At 32.5% G+C, this 21,629-nt stretch overlaps 6 non-coding genes across 6 annotated transcripts; all 6 read right to left on the bottom strand.

Moving 5' to 3' along the window:
- Nucleotides 1-546: 546 nt before the first annotated feature.
- Nucleotides 547-618, bottom strand: TRNAG-UCC (transfer RNA glycine (anticodon UCC)). Its single transcript has one exon. It is a non-coding gene; the product is annotated as a tRNA-Gly (tRNA).
- A 10,473-nt stretch (nt 619-11,091) lies between these two features.
- On the bottom strand, nt 11,092-11,163 carry TRNAG-UCC (transfer RNA glycine (anticodon UCC)). Its single transcript has one exon. It is a non-coding gene; the product is annotated as a tRNA-Gly (tRNA).
- Nucleotides 11,164-12,599: 1,436 nt separating this feature from the next.
- TRNAG-UCC (transfer RNA glycine (anticodon UCC)) lies at nt 12,600-12,671 on the bottom strand. The gene has a single exon. It is a non-coding gene; the product is annotated as a tRNA-Gly (tRNA).
- A 2,939-nt stretch (nt 12,672-15,610) lies between these two features.
- On the bottom strand, nt 15,611-15,682 carry TRNAG-UCC (transfer RNA glycine (anticodon UCC)). The gene has a single exon. It is a non-coding gene; the product is annotated as a tRNA-Gly (tRNA).
- A 1,434-nt stretch (nt 15,683-17,116) lies between these two features.
- Nucleotides 17,117-17,188, bottom strand: TRNAG-UCC (transfer RNA glycine (anticodon UCC)). The gene has a single exon. It is a non-coding gene; the product is annotated as a tRNA-Gly (tRNA).
- Nucleotides 17,189-18,624: 1,436 nt separating this feature from the next.
- Nucleotides 18,625-18,696, bottom strand: TRNAG-UCC (transfer RNA glycine (anticodon UCC)). The gene has a single exon. It is a non-coding gene; the product is annotated as a tRNA-Gly (tRNA).
- Between the last annotated feature and the right edge of the window lie 2,933 nt (nt 18,697-21,629).

Below are 21,629 nucleotides of genomic sequence, written 5' to 3'. Positions count from 1 at the left end.
ATGAAGCTATATTAAAGATTATTACTTACAAAGATCATTTCTAAACGTTTAATTGTACATATTTTGCATTCCTTGTTCTTTGCATTGGCTTAACCCAATGGTTTAAACAAAATAAAGTATTTGCTACAGTATAAACAACTAATACGCTTCAGTTAAAACATTAGAAAGGAAAAGAGAATGTGTCTAGATAACAGTTACCTGTTGCGGGTTTTGACAAATGTCAAGAAAACTATGATATGCAAAAATACATATGAAGACATTAGATCATACAAATAAAGCTAAGCAAGCACTCTGTCATTTGAAATAATTCCTCACTGATGTGTGTGAAAAACAGTGGTGGCTGCTTCCTTTTCTCATTTTAGATTTGGGCTCCTCCTAATACAATTAAGAACCAGAATTGATCATGGAAAACATTGAATGATTTGTATACATTGACCTTTAATATATATACACGAGAATATAAAAAAAAAATCTGCAATAACAATAATGTGGAAAAAAATATTAAAAATGTAAATAGCACATTATTTAATTTTAAAATTAAGACATTGCGTTGGCCGGGAATCGAACCCGGGTCAACTGCTTGGAAGGCAGCTATGCTCACCACTATACCACCAACGCCACATTTTTTGCTGTGTCTAGTTATGTTTATGCATTTTTCTGAATACACATTGTCTTTGGCTCATTGCATTCTGGCTTCCAAACCTCTCATTCCAACTGTCCTCCCCAAAAGCAGCAACATATCTCCACACTTTGATTTTTGAAGGGTGCTATTCATTTCTAATTTTACTTGACCTCTCTGCTGTTTTTTTTACCACCTTCACCAGCCTCTACTGATACAAATGTTATACTCTATTAGAATCTCTAACAAAGTCCTCTCATGGTTCTCTTCTCATCTTTCTAACTGCTCCTTCAGTGTTTCTATTGTTAGCTCTTCCACTTCTTTGGTATGCCTTATGACTTTGTCCTAGAACCACTCATTTTCTCTCTATATACATGATCTCTTTATATTTCTTTGTACTTCTGTTATTGTAAGGGTTCTTTGCAACTCTTGCACTCTGAGGTGACACTTCATTAAGGAGTGATAACCACTGGTAATTGTTGATGCTCTCACAAGTGAATAGCTATTAACACTCAATAGTAACTATTTAAATGTGTACAATAAACCACTAATGCTTCCATTCACAGACAAACAAAGAGTGAATTTATTTAGCAGATGAAAGCAAGATTTTGACAATTCCTACAATTTAGTACAATCAAATGTGATTTTTGTTTAGTTCAACTGTTCTTTTTTTAAGTACATCACAGTTCCATATTCATTGAGGAGTTTCAAACATGTGTAACAGTTTATGAACACTTTTCTATTTATGTTATTTAAAATTCATAATTGAAATCGATTCTAAATCTAGTTAGAAGTCTGCTATTTGACACTCCTGCCTTTAGTATCAAATAGCTAGTTATGGCATTGTAATGTATTTACCAATCGCAATTCATATATGTTATATGAAGCTATATTAAAGATTATTACTTACAAAGATCATTTCTAAACGTTTAATTGTACATCTTTTGCATTCCTTGTTCTTTGCATTGGCTTAACCCAATGGTTTAAAGAAAATAAAGTATTTGCTACAGTATAAACAACTAATACGCTTCAGTTAAAACATTAGAAAGGAAAAGAGAATGTGTCTAGATAACAGTTACCTGTTGCGGGTTTTGACAAATGTCAAGAAAACTATGATATGCAAAAATACATATGAAGACATTAGATCATACAAATAAAGCTAAGCAAGCACTCTGTCATTTGAAATAATTCCTCTCTGATCTGTGTGAAAAACAGTGGTGGCTGCTTCCTTTTCTCATTTTAGATTTGGGCTCCTCCTAATACAATTAAGAACCAGAATTGATCATGGAAAACATTGAATGATTTGTATACATTGACCTTTAATATATATAAATGAGAATATAAAAAAAAAATCTGCAATAACATTAATGTGGAAAAAAATATTAAAAATGTAAATAGCACATTATTTAATTTTAAAATTAAGACACTGCGTTGGCCGGGAATCGAACCCGGGTTCAACTGCTTGGAAGGCAGCTATGCTCACCACTATACCACCAACGCCACATTTTTTGCTGTGTCTAGTTATGTTTATGCATTTTTCTGAATACACATTGTCTTTGGCTCATTGCATTCTGGCTTGCCAAACCTCTCATTCCAACTGTCCTCCCCAAAAGCAGCAACATATCTCCACACTTTGATTTTTGAAGGGTGCTATTCATTTCTAATTTTACTTGACCTCTCTGCTGTTTTTTTTACCACTTTCACCAGCCTCTACTGATGCAAATGTTATACTTTATTAGAGTCTCTAACAAAGTCCTCTCATGGTTCTCTTCTCATCTTTCTAACTGCTCCTTCAGTGTTTCTATTGTTAGCTCTTCCACTTCTTTGGTATGCCTTATGACTTTGTCCTAGAACCACTCATTTTCTCTCTATATACATGATCACATGATCTCTTTATATTTCTTTGTACTTCTGTTATTGTAAGGGTTCTTTGCAACTCTTGCACTCTGAGGTGACACTTCATTAAGGAGTGATAACCACTGGTAATTGTTGATGCTCTCACAAGTGAATAGCTATTAACACTCAATAGTAACTATTTAAATGTGTACAATAAACCACTAATGCTTCCATTCACAGACAAACAAAGAGTGAATTTATTTAGCAGATGAAAGCAAGATTTTGACAATTCCTACAATTTAGTACAATCAAATGTGATTTTTGTTTAGTTCAACTGTTCTTTTTTTAAGTACATCACAGTTCCATATTCATTGAGGAGTTTCAAACATGTGTAACAGTTTATGAACACTTTTCTATTTATGTTATTTTGAATTCATAATTGAAATAGATTCTAAATCTAGTTAGAAGTCTGCTATTTGACACTCCTGCCTTTAGTATCAAATAGCTAGTTATGGCATTGTAATGTATTTACCAATCGCAATTCATATATGTTATATGAAGCTATATTAAAGATTATTACTTACAAAGATCATTTCTAAACGTTTAATTGTACATATTTTGCATTCCTTGTTCTTTTCATTGGCTTAACCCAATGGTTTAAACAAAATAAAGTATTTGCTACAGTATAAACAACTAATACGCTTCAGTTAAAACATTAGAAAGGAAAAGAGAATGTGTCTAGATAACAGTTACCTGTTGCGGGTTTTGACAAATGTCAAGAAAACTATGATATGCAAAAATACATATGAAGACATTAGATCATACAAATAAAGCTTAGCAAGCACTCTGTCATTTGAAATAATTCCTCTCTGATGTGTGTGAAAAACAGTGGTGGCTGCTTCCTTTTCTCATTTTAGATTTGGGCTCCTCCTAATACAATTAAGAACCAGAATTGATCATGGAAAACATTGAATGATTTGTATACATTGACCTTTAATATATATACATGAGAATATAAAAAAAAAATCTGCAATAACAATAATGTGGAAAAAAATATTAAAATGTAAATAGCACATTATTTAATTTTAAAATTAAGACATTGCGTTGGCCCGGGAATCGAACCCGGGTCAACTGCTTGGAAGGCAGCTATGCTCACCACTATACCACCAACGCCACATTTTTTGTTGTGTCTAGTTATGTTTATGCATTTTTCTGAATACACATTGTCTTTGGCTCATTGCATTCTGGCTTCCAAACCTCTCATTCCAACTGTCCTCCCCAAAAGCAGCAACATATCTCCACACTTTGATTTTGAAGGGTGCTATTCATTTCTAATTTTACTTGACCTCTCTGCTGTTTTTTTTACCACCTTCACCAGCCTCTACTGATACAAATGTTATACTCTATTAGAATCTCTAACAAAGTCCTCTCATGGTTCTCTTCTCATCTTTCTAACTGCTCCTTCAGTGTTTCTATTGTTAGCTCTTCCACTTCTTTGGTATGCCTTATGACTTTGTCCTAGAACCACTCATTTTCTCTCTATATACATGATCACATGATCTCTTTATATTTCTTTGTACTTCTGTTATTGTAAGGGTTCTTTGCAACTCTTGCACTCTGAGGTGACACTTCATTAAGGAGTGATAGCCACTGGTAATTGTTGATGCTCTCACAAGTGAATAGCTATTAACACTCAATAGTAACTATTTAAATGTGTACAATAAACCACTAATGCTTCCATTCACAGACAAACAAAGAGTGAATTTATTTAGCAGATGAAAGCAAGATTTTGACAATTCCTACAATTTAGTACAATCAAATGTGATTTTTGTTTAGTTTACTGTTCTTTTTTTAAGTACATCACAGTTCCATATTCATTGAGGAGTTTCAAACATGTGTAACAGTTTATGAACACTTTTCTATTTATGTTATTTTAAATTCATAATTGAAATAGATTCTAAATCTAGTTAGAAGTCTGCTATTTGACACTCCTGCCTTTAGTATCAAAAAGCTAGTTATGGCATTGTAATGTATTTACCAATCGCAATTCATATATGTTATATGAAGCTATATTAAAGATTATTACTTACAAAGATCATTTCTAAACGTTTAATTGTACATATTTTGCATTCCTTGTTCTTTGCATTGGCTTAACCCAATGGTTTAAACAAAATAAAGTATTTGCTACAGTATAAACAACTAATACGCTTCAGTTAAAACATTAGAAAGGAAAAGAGAATGTGTCTAGATAACAGTTACCTGTTGCGGGTTTTGACAAATGTCAAGAAAACTATGATATGCAAAAATACATATGAAGACATTAGATCATACAAATAAAGCTAAGCAAGCACTCTGTCATTTGAAATAATTCCTCTCTGATGTGTGTGAAAAACAGTGGTGGCTGCTTCCTTTTCTCATTTTAGATTTGGGCTCCTCCTAATACAATTAAGAACCAGAATTGATCATGGAAAACATTGAATGATTTGTATACATTGACCTTTAATATATATACATGAGAATATAAAAAAAAAATCTGCAATAACAATAATGTGGAAAAAAATATTAAAAATGTAAATAGCACATTATTTAATTTTAAAATTAAGACATTGCGTTGGCCGTGAATCGAACCCGGGTCAAATTCTTGGAAGGCAGCTATGCTCACCACTATACCACCAACGCCACATTTTTTGCTGTGTCTAGTTATGTTTATGCATTTTTCTGAATACACATTGTCTTTGGCTCATTGCATTCTGGCTTCCAAACCTCTCATTCCAACTGTCCTCCCCAAAAGCAGCAACATATCTCCACACTTTGATTTTTGAAGGGTGCTATTCATTTCTAATTTTACTTGACCTCTCTGCTGTTTTTTTTACCACCTTCACCAGCCTCTACTGATACAAATGTTATACTCTATTAGAATCTCTAACAAAGTCCTCTCATGGTTCTCTTCTCATCTTTCTAACTGCTCCTTCAGTGTTTCTATTGTTAGCTCTTCCACTTCTTTGGTATGCCTTATGACTTTGTCCTAGAACCACTCATTTTCTCTCTATATACATGATCACATGATCTCTTTATATTTCTTTGTACTTCTGTTATTGTAAGGGTTCTTTGCAACTCTTGCACTCTGAGGTGACACTTCATTAAGGAGTGATAACCACTGGTAATTGTTGATGCTCTCACAAGTGAATAGCTATTAACACTCAATAGTATCTATTTAAATGTGTACAATAAACCACTAATGCTTCCATTCACAGCAAACAAAGAGTGTATTTATTTAGCAGATGAAAGCAAGATTTTGACAATTCCTACAATTTAGTACAATCAAATGTGATTTTTGTTTAGTTCAACTGTTCTTTTTTTAAGTACATCACAGTTCCATATTCATTGAGGAGTTTCAAACATGTGTAACAGTTTATGAACACTTTTCTATTTATGTTATTTAAAATTCATAATTGAAATCGATTCTAAATCTAGTTAGAAGTCTGCTATTTGACACTCCTGCCTTTAGTATCAAATAGCTAGTTATGGCATTGTAATGTATTTACCAATCGCAATTCATATATGTTATATGAAGCTATATTAAAGATTATTACTTACAAAGATCATTTCTAAACGTTTAATTGTACATATTTTGCATTCCTTGTTCTTTGCATTGGCTTAACCCAATGGTTTAAAGAAAATAAAGTATTTGCTACAGTATAAACAACTAATACGCTTCAGTTAAAACATTAGAAAGGAAAAGAGAATGTGTCTAGATAACAGTTACCTGTTGCGGGTTTTGACAAATGTCAAGAAAACTATGATATGCAAAAATACATATGAAGACATTAGATCATACAAATAAAGCTAAGCAAGCACTCTGTCATTTGAAATAATTCCTCTCTGATCTGTGTGAAAAACAGTGGTGGCTGCTTCCTTTTCTCATTTTAGATTTGGGCTCCTCCTAATACAATTAAGAACCAGAATTGATCATGGAAAACATTGAATGATTTGTATACATTGACCTTTAATATATATAAATGAGAATATAAAAAAAAAATCTGCAATAACATTAATGTGGAAAAAAATATTAAAAATGTAAATAGCACATTATTTAATTTTAAAATTAAGACACTGCGTTGGCCGGGAATCGAACCCGGGTTCAACTGCTTGGAAGGCAGCTATGCTCACCACTATACCACCAACGCCACATTTTTTGCTGTGTCTAGTTATGTTTATGCATTTTTCTGAATACACATTGTCTTTGGCTCATTGCATTCTGGCTTGCCAAACCTCTCATTCCAACTGTCCTCCCCAAAAGCAGCAACATATCTCCACACTTTGATTTTTGAAGGGTGCTATTCATTTCTAATTTTACTTGACCTCTCTGCTGTTTTTTTTACCACTTTCACCAGCCTCTACTGATGCAAATGTTATACTTTATTAGAGTCTCTAACAAAGTCCTCTCATGGTTCTCTTCTCATCTTTCTAACTGCTCCTTCAGTGTTTCTATTGTTAGCTCTTCCACTTCTTTGGTATGCCTTATGACTTTGTCCTAGAACCACTCATTTTCTCTCTATATACATGATCACATGATCTCTTTATATTTCTTTGTACTTCTGTTATTGTAAGGGTTCTTTGCAACTCTTGCACTCTGAGGTGACACTTCATTAAGGAGTGATAACCACTGGTAATTGTTGATGCTCTCACAAGTGAATAGCTATTAACACTCAATAGTAACTATTTAAATGTGTACAATAAACCACTAATGCTTCCATTCACAGACAAACAAAGAGTGAATTTATTTAGCAGATGAAAGCAAGATTTTGACAATTCCTACAATTTAGTACAATCAAATGTGATTTTTGTTTAGTTCAACTGTTCTTTTTTTAAGTACATCACAGTTCCATATTCATTGAGGAGTTTCAAACATGTGTAACAGTTTATGAACACTTTTCTATTTATGTTATTTTGAATTCATAATTGAAATAGATTCTAAATCTAGTTAGAAGTCTGCTATTTGACACTCCTGCCTTTAGTATCAAATAGCTAGTTATGGCATTGTAATGTATTTACCAATCGCAATTCATATATGTTATATGAAGCTATATTAAAGATTATTACTTACAAAGATCATTTCTAAACGTTTAATTGTACATATTTTGCATTCCTTGTTCTTTTCATTGGCTTAACCCAATGGTTTAAACAAAATAAAGTATTTGCTACAGTATAAACAACTAATACGCTTCAGTTAAAACATTAGAAAGGAAAAGAGAATGTGTCTAGATAACAGTTACCTGTTGCGGGTTTTGACAAATGTCAAGAAAACTATGATATGCAAAAATACATATGAAGACATTAGATCATACAAATAAAGCTTAGCAAGCACTCTGTCATTTGAAATAATTCCTCTCTGATGTGTGTGAAAAACAGTGGTGGCTGCTTCCTTTTCTCATTTTAGATTTGGGCTCCTCCTAATACAATTAAGAACCAGAATTGATCATGGAAAACATTGAATGATTTGTATACATTGACCTTTAATATATATACATGAGAATATAAAAAAAAAATCTGCAATAACAATAATGTGGAAAAAAATATTAAAATGTAAATAGCACATTATTTAATTTTAAAATTAAGACATTGCGTTGGCCCGGGAATCGAACCCGGGTCAACTGCTTGGAAGGCAGCTATGCTCACCACTATACCACCAACGCCACATTTTTTGTTGTGTCTAGTTATGTTTATGCATTTTTCTGAATACACATTGTCTTTGGCTCATTGCATTCTGGCTTCCAAACCTCTCATTCCAACTGTCCTCCCCAAAAGCAGCAACATATCTCCACACTTTGATTTTGAAGGGTGCTATTCATTTCTAATTTTACTTGACCTCTCTGCTGTTTTTTTTACCACCTTCACCAGCCTCTACTGATACAAATGTTATACTCTATTAGAATCTCTAACAAAGTCCTCTCATGGTTCTCTTCTCATCTTTCTAACTGCTCCTTCAGTGTTTCTATTGTTAGCTCTTCCACTTCTTTGGTATGCCTTATGACTTTGTCCTAGAACCACTCATTTTCTCTCTATATACATGTTCACATGATCTCTTTATATTTCTTTGTACTTCTGTTATTGTAAGGGTTCTTTGCAACTCTTGCACTCTGAGGTGACACTTCATTAAGGAGTGATAGCCACTGGTAATTGTTGATGCTCTCACAAGTGAATAGCTATTAACACTCAATAGTAACTATTTAAATGTGTACAATAAACCACTAATGCTTCCATTCACAGACAAACAAAGAGTGAATTTATTTAGCAGATGAAAGCAAGATTTTGACAATTCCTACAATTTAGTACAATCAAATGTGATTTTTGTTTAGTTTACTGTTCTTTTTTTAAGTACATCACAGTTCCATATTCATTGAGGAGTTTCAAACATGTGTAACAGTTTATGAACACTTTTCTATTTATGTTATTTTAAATTCATAATTGAAATAGATTCTAAATCTAGTTAGAAGTCTGCTATTTGACACTCCTGCCTTTAGTATCAAAAAGCTAGTTATGGCATTGTAATGTATTTACCAATCGCAATTCATATATGTTATATGAAGCTATATTAAAGATTATTACTTACAAAGATCATTTCTAAACGTTTAATTGTACATATTTTGCATTCCTTGTTCTTTGCATTGGCTTAACCCAATGGTTTAAACAAAATAAAGTATTTGCTACAGTATAAACAACTAATACGCTTCAGTTAAAACATTAGAAAGGAAAAGAGAATGTGTCTAGATAACAGTTACCTGTTGCGGGTTTTGACAAATGTCAAGAAAACTATGATATGCAAAAATACATATGAAGACATTAGATCATACAAATAAAGCTAAGCAAGCACTCTGTCATTTGAAATAATTCCTCTCTGATGTGTGTGAAAAACAGTGGTGGCTGCTTCCTTTTCTCATTTTAGATTTGGGCTCCTCCTAATACAATTAAGAACCAGAATTGATCATGGAAAACATTGAATGATTTGTATACATTGACCTTTAATATATATACATGAGAATATAAAAAAAAAATCTGCAATAACAATAATGTGGAAAAAAATATTAAAAATGTAAATAGCACATTATTTAATTTTAAAATTAAGACATTGCGTTGGCCGTGAATCGAACCCGGGTCAAATTCTTGGAAGGCAGCTATGCTCACCACTATACCACCAACGCCACATTTTTTGCTGTGTCTAGTTATGTTTATGCATTTTTCTGAATACACATTGTCTTTGGCTCATTGCATTCTGGCTTCCAAACCTCTCATTCCAACTGTCCTCCCCAAAAGCAGCAACATATCTCCACACTTTGATTTTTGAAGGGTGCTATTCATTTCTAATTTTACTTGACCTCTCTGCTGTTTTTTTTACCACCTTCACCAGCCTCTACTGATACAAATGTTATACTCTATTAGAATCTCTAACAAAGTCCTCTCATGGTTCTCTTCTCATCTTTCTAACTGCTCCTTCAGTGTTTCTATTGTTAGCTCTTCCACTTCTTTGGTATGCCTTATGACTTTGTCCTAGAACCTCTCATTTTCTCTCTATATACATGATCACATGATCTCTTTATATTTCTTTGTACTTCTGTTATTGTAAGGGTTCTTTGCAACTCTTGCACTCTGAGGTGACACTTCATTAAGGAGTGATAACCACTGGTAATTGTTGATGCTCTCACAAGTGAATAGCTATTAACACTCAATAGTATCTATTTAAATGTGTACAATAAACCACTAATGCTTCCATTCACAGCAAACAAAGAGTGTATTTATTTAGCAGATGAAAGCAAGATTTTGACAATTCCTACAATTTAGTACAATCAAATGTGATTTTTGTTTAGTTCAACTGTTCTTTTTTTAAGTACATCACAGTTCCATATTCATTGAGGAGTTTCAAACATGTGTAACAGTTTATGAACACTTTTCTATTTATGTTATTTTAAATTCATAATTGAAATAGATTCTAAATCTAGTTAGAAGTCTGCTATTTGACACTCCTGCCTTTAGTATCAAATAGCTAGTTATGGCATTGTAATGTATTTACCAATCGCAATTCATATATGTTATATGAAGCTATATTAAAGATTATTACTTACAAAGATCATTTCTAAACGTTTAATTGTACATATTTTGCATTCCTTGTTCTTTGCATTGGCTTAACCCAATGGTTTAAAGAAAATAAAGTATTTGCTACAGTATAAACAACTAATACGCTTCAGTTAAAACATTAGAAAGGAAAAGAGAATGTGTCTAGATAACAGTTACCTGTTGCGGGTTTTGACAAATGTCAAGAAAACTATGATATGCAAAAATACATATGAAGACATTAGATCATACAAATAAAGCTAAGCAAGCACTCTGTCATTTGAAATAATTCCTCTCTGATGTGTGTGAAAAACAGTGGTGGCTGCTTCCTTTTCTCATTTTAGATTTGGGCTCCTCCTAATACAATTAAGAACCAGAATTGATCATGGAAAACATTGAATGATTTGTATACATTGACCTTTAATATATATACACGAGAATATAAAAAAAAATCTGCAATAACAATAATGTGGAAAAAAATATTAAAAATGTAAATAGCACATTATTTAATTTTAAAATTAAGACATTGCGTTGGCCGGGAATCGAACCCGGGTCAACTGCTTGGAAGGCAGCTATGCTCACCACTATACCACCAACGCCACATTTTTTGCTGTGTCTAGTTATGTTTATGCATTTTTCTGAATACACATTGTCTTTGGCTCATTGCATTCTGGCTTCCAAACCTCTCATTCCAACTGTCCTCCCCAAAAGCAGCAACATATCTCCACACTTTGATTTTTGAAGGGTGCTATTCATTTCTAATTTTACTTGACCTCTCTGCTGTTTTTTTTACCACTTTCACCAGCCTCTACTGATGCAAATGTTATACTTTATTAGAATCTCTAACAAAGTCCTCTCATGGTTCTCTTCTCATCTTTCTAACTGCTCCTTCAGTGTTTCTATTGTTAGCTCTTCCAATTCTTTGGTATGCCTTATGACTTTGTCCTAGAACCTCTCATTTTCTCTCTATATACATGATCACATGATCTCTTTATATTTCTTTGTACTTCTGTTATTGTAAGGGTTCTTTGCAACTCTTGCACTCTGAGGTGACACTTCATTAAGGAGTGATAACCACTGGTAATTGTTGATGCTCTCACAAGTGAATAGCTATTAACACTCAATAGTAACTATTTAAATGTGTACAATAAACCACTAATGCTTCCATTCACAGACAAACAAAGAGTGAATTTATTTAGCAGATGAAAGCAAGATTTTGACAATTCCTACAATTTAGTACAATCAAATGTGATTTTTGTTTAGTTCAACTGTTCTTTTTTTAAGTACATCACAGTTCCATATTCATTGAGGAGTTTCAAACATGTGTAACAGTTTATGAACACTTTTCTATTTATGTTATTTTAAATTCATAATTGAAATAGATTCTAAATCTAGTTAGAAGTCTGCTATTTGACACTCCTGCCTTTAGTATCAAATAGCTAGTTATGGCATTGTAATGTATTTACCAATCACAATTCATATATGTTATATGAAGCTATATTAAAGATTATTACTTACAAAGATCATTTCTAAACGTTTAATTGTACATATTTTGCATTCCTTGTTCTTTGCATTGGCTTAACCCAATGGTTTAAACAAAATAAAGTATTTGCTACAGTATAAACAACTAATACGCTTCAGTTAAAACATTAGAAAGGAAAAGAGAATGTGTCTAGATAACAGTTACCTGTTGCGGGTTTTGACAAATGTCAAGAAAACTATGATATGCAAAAATACATATGAAGACATTAGATCATACAAATAAAGCTAAGCAAGCACTCTGTCATTTGAAATAATTCCTCTCTGATCTGTGTGAAAAACAGTGGTGGCTGCTTCCTTTTCTCATTTTAGATTTGGGCTCCTCCTAATACAATTAAGAACCAGAATTGATCATGGAAAACATTGAATGATTTGTATACATTGACCTTTAATATATATAAATGAGAATATAAAAAAAAAATCTGCAATAACATTAATGTGGAAAAAAATATTAAAAATGTAAATAGCACATTATTTAATTTTAAAATTAAGACACTGCGTTGGCCGGGAATCGAACCCGGGTCAACTGCTTGGAAGGCAGCTATGCTCACCACTATACCACCAACGCCACATTTTTTGCTGTGTCTAGTTATGTTTATGCATTTTTCTGAATACACATTGTCTTTGGCTCATTGCATTCTGGCTTCCAAACCTCTCATTCCAACTGTCCTCCCCAAAAGCAGCAACATATCTCCACACTTTGATTTTTGAAGGGTGCTATTCATTTCTAATTTTACTTGACCTCTCTGCTGTTTTTTTTACCACTTTCACAAGCCTCTACTGATGCAAATGTTATACTTTATTAGAATCTCTAACAAAGTCCTCTCATGGTTCTCTTCTCATCTTTCTAACTGCTCCTTCAGTGTTTCTATTGTTAGCTCTTCCACTTCTTTGGTATGCCTTATGACTTTGTCCTAGAACCACTCATTTTCTCTCTATATACATGATCACATGATCTCTTTATATTTCTTTGTACTTCTGTTATTGTAAGGGTTCTTTGCAACTCTTGCACTCTGAGGTGACACTTCATTAAGGAGTGATAACCACTGGTAATTGTTGATGCTCTCACAAGTGAATAGCTATTAACACTCAATAGTAACTATTTAAATGTGTACAATAAACCACTAATGCTTCCATTCACAGCAAACAAAGAGTGAATTTATTTAGCAGATGAAAGCAAGATTTTGACAATTCCTACAATTTAGTACAATCAAATGTGATTTTTGTTTAGTTCAACTGTTCTTTTTTTAAGTACATCACAGTTCCATATTCATTGAGGAGTTTCAAACATGTGTAACAGTTTATGAACACTTTTCTATTTATGTTATTTTAAATTCATAATTGAAATAGATTCTAAATCTAGTTAGAAGTCTGCTATTTGACACTCCTGCCTTTAGTATCAAATAGCTAGTTATGGCATTGTAATGTATTTACCAATCACAATTCATATATGTTATATGAAGCTATATTAAAGATTATTACTTACAAAGATCATTTCTAAACGTTTAATTGTACATATTTTGCATTCCTTGTTCTTTGCATTGGCTTAACCCAATGGTTTAAACAAAATAAAGTATTTGCTACAGTATAAACAACTAATACGCTTCAGTTAAAACATTAGAAAGGAAAAGAGAATGTGTCTAGATAACAGTTACCTGTTGCGGGTTTTGACAAATGTCAAGAAAACTATGATATGCAAAAATACATATGAAGACATTAGATCATACAAATAAAGCTAAGCAAGCACTCTGTCATTTGAAATAATTCCTCTCTGATGTGTGTGAAAAACAGTGGTGGCTGCTTCCTTTTCTCATTTTAGATTTGGGCTCCTCCTAATACAATTAAGAACCAGAATTGATCATGGAAAACATTGAATGATTTGTATACATTGACCTTTAATATATATACACGAGAATATAAAAAAAAATCTGCAATAACAATAATGTGGAAAAAAATATTAAAAATGTAAATAGCACATTATTTAATTTTAAAATTAAGACACTGCGTTGGCCGGGAATCGAACCCGGGTCAACTGCTTGGAAGGCAGCTATGCTCACCACTATACCACCAACACCACATTTTTTGCTGTGTCTAGTTATGTTTATGCATTTTTCTGAATACACATTGTCTTTGGCTCATTGCATTCTGGCTTCCAAACCTCTCATTCCAACTGTCCTCCCCAAAAGCAGCAACATATCTCCACACTTTGATTTTTGAAGGGTGCTATTCATTTCTAATTTTACTTGACCTCTCTGCTGTTTTTTTTACCACTTTCACAAGCCTCTACTGATGCAAATGTTATACTTTATTAGAATCTCTAACAAAGTCCTCTCATGGTTCTCTTCTCATCTTTCTAACTGCTCCTTCAGTGTTTCTATTGTTAGCTCTTCCACTTCTTTGGTATGCCTTATGACTTTGTCCTAGAACCACTCATTTTCTCTCTATATACATGATCACATGATCTCTTTATATTTCTTTGTACTTCTGTTATTGTAAGGGTTCTTTGCAACTCTTGCACTCTGAGGTGACACTTCATTAAGGAGTGATAACCACTGGTAATTGTTGATGCTCTCACAAGTGAATAGCTATTAACACTCAATAGTAACTATTTAAATGTGTACAATAAACCACTAATGCTTCCATTCACAGCAAACAAAGAGTGAATTTATTTAGCAGATGAAAGCAAGATTTTGACAATTCCTACAATTTAGTACAATCAAATGTGATTTTTGTTTAGTTCAACTGTTCTTTTTTTAAGTACATCACAGTTCCATATTCATTGAGGAGTTTCAAACATGTGTAACAGTTTATGAACACTTTTCTATTTATGTTATTTAAAATTCATAATTGAAATAGATTCTAAATCTAGTTAGAAGTCTGCTATTTGACACTCCTGCCTTTAGTATCAAATAGCTAGTTATGGCATTGTAATGTATTTACCAATCGCAATTCATATATGTTATATGAAGCTATATTAAAGATTATTACTTACAAAGATCATTTCTAAACGTTTAATTGTACATATTTTGCATTCCTTGTTCTTTGCATTGGCTTAACCCAATGGTTTAAAGAAAATAAAGTATTTGCTACAGTATAAACAACTAATACGCTTCAGTTAAAACATTAGAAAGGAAAAGAGAATGTGTCTAGATAACAGTTACCTGTTGCGGGTTTTGACAAATGTCAAGAAAACTATGATATGCAAAAATACATATGAAGACATTAGATCATACAAATAAAGCTAAGCAAGCACTCTGTCATTTGAAATAATTCCTCTCTGATGTGTGTGAAAAACAGTGGTGGCTGCTTCCTTTTCTCATTTTAGATTTGGGCTCCTCCTAATACAATTAAGAACCAGAATTGATCATGGAAAACATTGAATGATTTGTATACATTGACCTTTAATATATAACACGAGAATATAAAAAAAAAATCTGCAATAACAATAATGTGGAAAAAATATTAAAAATGTAAATAGCACATTATTTAATTTTAAAATTAAGACACTGCGTTGGCCGGGAATCGAACCCGGGTCAACTGCTTGGAAGGCAGCTATGCTCACCACTATACCACCAACGCCACATTTTTTGCTGTGTCTAGTTATGTTTATGCATTTTTCTGAATACACATTGTCTTTGGCTCATTGCATTCTGGCTTCCAAACCTCTCATTCCAACTGTCCTCCCCAAAAGCAGCAACATATCTCCACACTTTGATTTTTGAAGGGTGCTATTCATTTCTAATTTTACTTGACCTCTCTGCTGTTTTTTTTACCACTTTCACAAGCCTCTACTGATGCAAATGTTATACTTTATTAGAATCTCTAACAAAGTCCTCTCATGGTTCTCTTCTCATCTTTCTAACTGCTCCTTCAGTGTTTCTATTGTTAGCTCTTCCACTTCTTTGGTATGCCTTATGACTTTGTCCTAGAACCACTCATTTTCTCTCTATATACATGATCACATGATCTCTTTATATTTCTTTGTACTTCTGTTATTGTAAGGGTTCTTTGCAACTCTTGCACTCTGAGGTGACACTTCATTAAGGAGTGATAACCACTGGTAATTGTTGATGCTCTCACAAGTGAATAGCTATTAACACTCAATAGTAACTATTTAAATGTGTACAATAAACCACTAATGCTTCCATTCACAGCAAACAAAGAGTGAATTTATTTAGCAGATGAAAGCAAGATTTTGACAATTCCTACAATTTAGTACAATCAAATGTGATTTTTGTTTAGTTCAACTGTTCTTTTTTTAAGTACATCACAGTTCCATATTCATTGAGGAGTTTCAAACATGTGTAACAGTTTATGAACACTTTTCTATTTATGTTATTTTAAATTCATAATTGAAATAGATTCTAAATCTAGTTAGAAGTCTGCTATTTGACACTCCTGCCTTTAGTATCAAATAGCTAGTTATGGCATTGTAATGTATTTACCAATCGCAATTCATATATGTTATATGAAGCTATATTAAAGATTATTACTTACAAAGATCATTTCTAAACGTTTAATTGTACATATTTTGCATTCCTTGTTCTTTGCATTGGCTTAACCCAATGGTTTAAAGAAAATAAAGTATTTGCTACAGTATAAACAACTAATACGCTTCAGTTAAAACATTAGAAAGGAAAAGAGAATGTGTCTAGATAACAGTTACCTGTTGCGGGTTTTGACAAATGTCAAGAAAACTATGATATGCAAAAATACATATGAAGACATTAGATCATACAAATAAAGCTAAGCAAGCACTCTGTCATTTGAAATAATTCCTCTCTGATGTGTGTGAAAAACAGTGGTGGCTGCTTCCTTTTCTCATTTTAGATTTGGGCTCCTCCTAATACAATTAAGAACCAGAATTGATCATGGAAAACATTGAATGATTTGTATACATTGACCTTTAATATATATACACGAGAATATAAAAAAAAATCTGCAATAACAATAATGTGGAAAAAAATATTAAAAATGTAAATAGCACATTATTTAATTTTAAAATTAAGACATTGCGTTGGCCGGGAATCGAACCCGGGTCAACTGCTTGGAAGGCAGCTATGCTCACCACTATACCACCAACGCCACATTTTTTGCTGTGTCTAGTTATGTTTATGCATTTTTCTGAATACACATTGTCTTTGGCTCATTGCATTCTGGCTTCCAAACCTCTCATTCCAACTGTCCTCCCCAAAAGCAGCAACATATCTCCACACTTTGATTTTTGAAGGGTGCTATTCATTTCTAATTTTACTTGACCTCTCTGCTGTTTTTTTTACCACTTTCACCAGCCTCTACTGATGCAAATGTTATACTTTATTAGAATCTCTAACAAAGTCCTCTCATGGTTCTCTTCTCATCTTTCTAACTGCTCCTTCAGTGTTTCTATTGTTAGCTCTTCCAATTCTTTGGTATGCCTTATGACTTTGTCCTAGAACCTCTCATTTTCTCTCTATATACATGATCACATGATCTCTTTATATTTCTTTGTACTTCTGTTATTGTAAGGGTTCTTTGCAACTCTTGCACTCTGAGGTGACACTTCATTAAGGAGTGATAACCACTGGTAATTGTTGATGCTCTCACAAGTGAATAGCTATTAACACTCAATAGTAACTATTTAAATGTGTACAATAAACCACTAATGCTTCCATTCACAGACAAACAAAGAGTGAATTTATTTAGCAGATGAAAGCAAGATTTTGACAATTCCTACAATTTAGTACAATCAAATGTGATTTTTGTTTAGTTCAACTGTTCTTTTTTTAAGTACATCACAGTTCCATATTCATTGAGGAGTTTCAAACATGTGTAACAGTTTATGAACACTTTTCTATTTATGTTATTTTAAATTCATAATTGAAATAGATTCTAAATCTAGTTAGAAGTCTGCTATTTGACACTCCTGCCTTTAGTATCAAATAGCTAGTTATGGCATTGTAATGTATTTACCAATCACAATTCATATATGTTATATGAAGCTATATTAAAGATTATTACTTACAAAGATCATTTCTAAACGTTTAATTGTACATATTTTGCATTCCTTGTTCTTTGCATTGGCTTAACCCAATGGTTTAAACAAAATAAAGTATTTGCTACAGTATAAACAACTAATACGCTTCAGTTAAAACATTAGAAAGGAAAAGAGAATGTGTCTAGATAACAGTTACCTGTTGCGGGTTTTGACAAATGTCAAGAAAACTATGATATGCAAAAATACATATGAAGACATTAGATCATACAAATAAAGCTAAGCAAGCACTCTGTCATTTGAAATAATTCCTCTCTGATCTGTGTGAAAAACAGTGGTGGCTGCTTCCTTTTCTCATTTTAGATTTGGGCTCCTCCTAATACAATTAAGAACCAGAATTGATCATGGAAAACATTGAATGATTTGTATACATTGACCTTTAATATATATAAATGAGAATATAAAAAAAAAATCTGCAATAACATTAATGTGGAAAAAAATATTAAAAATGTAAATAGCACATTATTTAATTTTAAAATTAAGACACTGCGTTGGCCGGGAATCGAACCCGGGTCAACTGCTTGGAAGGCAGCTATGCTCACCACTATACCACCAACGCCACATTTTTTGCTGTGTCTAGTTATGTTTATGCATTTTTCTGAATACACATTGTCTTTGGCTCATTGCATTCTGGCTTCCAAACCTCTCATTCCAACTGTCCTCCCCAAAAGCAGCAACATATCTCCACACTTTGATTTTTGAAGGGTGCTATTCATTTCTAATTTTACTTGACCTCTCTGCTGTTTTTTTTACCACTTTCACAAGCCTCTACTGATGCAAATGTTATACTTTATTAGAATCTCTAACAAAGTCCTCTCATGGTTCTCTTCTCATCTTTCTAACTGCTCCTTCAGTGTTTCTATTGTTAGCTCTTCCACTTCTTTGGTATGCCTTATGACTTTGTCCTAGAACCACTCATTTTCTCTCTATATACATGATCACATGATCTCTTTATATTTCTTTGTACTTCTGTTATTGTAAGGGTTCTTTGCAACTCTTGCACTCTGAGGTGACACTTCATTAAGGAGTGATAACCACTGGTAATTGTTGATGCTCTCACAAGTGAATAGCTATTAACACTCAATAGTAACTATTTAAATGTGTACAATAAACCACTAATGCTTCCATTCACAGCAAACAAAGAGTGAATTTATTTAGCAGATGAAAGCAAGATTTTGACAATTCCTACAATTTAGTACAATCAAATGTGATTTTTGTTTAGTTCAACTGTTCTTTTTTTAAGTACATCACAGTTCCATATTCATTGAGGAGTTTCAAACATGTGTAACAGTTTATGAACACTTTTCTATTTATGTTATTTTAAATTCATAATTGAAATAGATTCTAAATCTAGTTAGAAGTCTGCTATTTGACACTCCTGCCTTTAGTATCAAATAGCTAGTTATGGCATTGTAATGTATTTACCAATCACAATTCATATATGTTATATGAAGCTATATTAAAGATTATTACTTACAAAGATCATTTCTAAACGTTTAATTGTACATATTTTGCATTCCTTGTTCTTTGCATTGGCTTAACCCAATGGTTTAAACAAAATAAAGTATTTGCTACAGTATAAACAACTAATACGCTTCAGTTAAAACATTAGAAAGGAAAAGAGAATGTGTCTAGATAACAGTTACCTGTTGCGGGTTTTGACAAATGTCAAGAAAACTATGATATGCAAAAATACATATGAAGACATTAGATCATACAAATAAAGCTAAGCAAGCACTCTGTCATTTGAAATAATTCCTCTCTGATGTGTGTGAAAAACAGTGGTGGCTGCTTCCTTTTCTCATTTTAGATTTGGGCTCCTCCTAATACAATTAAGAACCAGAATTGATCATGGAAAACATTGAATGATTTGTATACATTGACCTTTAATATATATACACGAGAATATAAAAAAAAATCTGCAATAACAATAATGTGGAAAAAAATATTAAAAATGTAAATAGCACATTATTTAATTTTAAAATTAAGACACTGCGTTGGCCGGGAATCGAACCCGGGTCAACTGCTTGGAAGGCAGCTATGCTCACCACTATACCACCAACACCACATTTTTTGCTGTGTCTAGTTATGTTTATGCATTTTTCTGAATACACATTGTCTTTGGCTCATTGCATTCTGGCTTCCAAACCTCTCATTCCAACTGTCCTCCCCAAAAGCAGCAACATATCTCCACACTTTGATTTTTGAAGGGTGCTATTCATTTCTAATTTTACTTGACCTCTCTGCTGTTTTTTTTACCACTTTCACAAGCCTCTACTGATGCAAATGTTATACTTTATTAGAATCTCTAACAAAGTCCTCTCATGGTTCTCTTCTCATCTTTCTAACTGCTCCTTCAGTGTTTCTATTGTTAGCTCTTCCACTTCTTTGGTATGCCTTATGACTTTGTCCTAGAACCACTCATTTTCTCTCTATATACATGATCACATGATCTCTTTATATTTCTTTGTACTTCTGTTATTGTAAGGGTTCTTTGCAACTCTTGCACTCTGAGGTGACACTTCATTAAGGAGTGATAACCACTGGTAATTGTTGATGCTCTCACAAGTGAATAGCTATTAACACTCAATAGTAACTATTTAAATGTGTACAATAAACCACTAATGCTTCCATTCACAGCAAACAAAGAGTGAATTTATTTAGCAGATGAAAGCAAGATTTTGACAATTCCTACAATTTAGTACAATCAAATGTGATTTTTGTTTAGTTCAACTGTTCTTTTTTTAAGTACATCACAGTTCCATATTCATTGAGGAGTTTCAAACATGTGTAACAGTTTATGAACACTTTTCTATTTATGTTATTTAAAATTCATAATTGAAATAGATTCTAAATCTAGTTAGAAGTCTGCTATTTGACACTCCTGCCTTTAGTATCAAATAGCTAGTTATGGCATTGTAATGTATTTACCAATCGCAATTCATATATGTTATATGAAGCTATATTAAAGATTATTACTTACAAAGATCATTTCTAAACGTTTAATTGTACATATTTTGCATTCCTTGTTCTTTGCATTGGCTTAACCCAATGGTTTAAAGAAAATAAAGTATTTGCTACAGTATAAACAACTAATACGCTTCAGTTAAAACATTAGAAAGGAAAAGAGAATGTGTCTAGATAACAGTTACCTGTTGCGGGTTTTGACAAATGTCAAGAAAACTATGATATGCAAAAATACATATGAAGACATTAGATCATACAAATAAAGCTAAGCAAGCACTCTGTCATTTGAAATAATTCCTCTCTGATGTGTGTGAAAAACAGTGGTGGCTGCTTCCTTTTCTCATTTTAGATTTGGGCTCCTCCTAATACAATTAAGAACCAGAATTGATCATGGAAAACATTGAATGATTTGTATACATTGACCTTTAATATATAACACGAGAATATAAAAAAAAAATCTGCAATAACAATAATGTGGAAAAAATATTAAAAATGTAAATAGCACATTATTTAATTTTAAAATTA

The sequence above is a fragment of the Ascaphus truei genome, chromosome 10 (genome assembly GCF_040206685.1).
Source record: "Ascaphus truei isolate aAscTru1 chromosome 10, aAscTru1.hap1, whole genome shotgun sequence".
Classification (NCBI taxonomy): Eukaryota; Metazoa; Chordata; class Amphibia; order Anura; family Ascaphidae; genus Ascaphus; species Ascaphus truei.
The sequence above is the reverse complement of the archived record's forward strand: the minus strand, read 5'-3'. Positions and strand labels throughout refer to the sequence as shown.